The sequence below is a fragment of the Halyomorpha halys genome, unplaced genomic scaffold, assembly GCF_000696795.3.
Source record: "Halyomorpha halys isolate HHAL.00 unplaced genomic scaffold, Hhal_1.1 Scaffold34.1, whole genome shotgun sequence".
In the NCBI taxonomy this organism is placed as follows: domain Eukaryota; kingdom Metazoa; phylum Arthropoda; class Insecta; order Hemiptera; family Pentatomidae; genus Halyomorpha; species Halyomorpha halys.
The window spans coordinates 1,760,201-1,761,118 of NW_027105031.1; the positions used below are offsets into that span (position 1 = coordinate 1,760,201).

General features: G+C 38.0%; 1 protein-coding gene across 13 annotated transcripts in view; it reads left to right on the plus strand.

The window, feature by feature from the left end:
* Positions 1-918, plus strand: part of LOC106686205 (F-box/WD repeat-containing protein 7) — a 31,526-nt gene that overhangs the window by 3,713 nt on the left and 26,895 nt on the right. The gene's annotated exons all lie outside the window — the stretch shown is intronic.

Here is a 918-nt window from a genome sequence, read left to right on the forward strand (position 1 = left end):
TTTTTTTTTTAGAAATTTAGGAAACAGTTATTTCATTATAACTATCTCCTTGGCGCTATAGACCGATATGGTCCTAGGCCTTCTCAATTTTCGCTAGATGATCCTATCTTGTGGGATTGCTCGCCAGTTGTGGATGTTCAGCAGGTCCAGATGACAGCATCCTCCCATCTAAGTTGTAGCCTATCTCTTGTCCCTGTCTGATAGAGCCTTCCGTCAATTAACTTCCTTGGAATATATTGTGTGTTTATATATATATTGTTCTGGGATTCTGACAATGTGTCCCAACACAATCTTCCTAGTATGAGATGTCTCATTATATCTATATTCCCAAACAGATGGTATTTCTCTTTGTTCTTTCTCCTCCAATTTTCACCAACTTTAACTGGTCCAGATTTGCAGTGAAGGATCTTCTGCTCAAAGGCCCTCCTTGTCTTCAGTTGCATATGAGGGCCCAGGTCTCCAATCCATAAATAAGAACAGGTCTGAGACATTTTGTGTGGCAGGAATCAGTTGAACTTCTCAATCGGTTGAGACCAAAAGAACACATTGGTCTTTATAATTCCCTGGCTTGTCTCCAGGGATATTTTGTTTGAGGTGAAGTGATCCATATTCTCAAATTTATACTGAACGAATTCCACCGTTTTCGAACATCCAATTCTGATCCTGGTCCGGCAAGCATGTATTAGGTCCACTCCTCAATCATTCTCATAGCATATGCTGCTTCTGCCAATTTTAAGAATGTCTTCTTGATGGTCTTGAAGGATTGTGCTACTTAATCATTGTCATCCCCAAAACTAATTATTAGCATTAGTCTGTTGAAAATGTCACCATGATCAGTAGGCATGATAAATCATAATATTATCTCACAAAATGAAAATCAGATCTCAGAGATAATAAAATACTTCTTTTTTTTTTTTT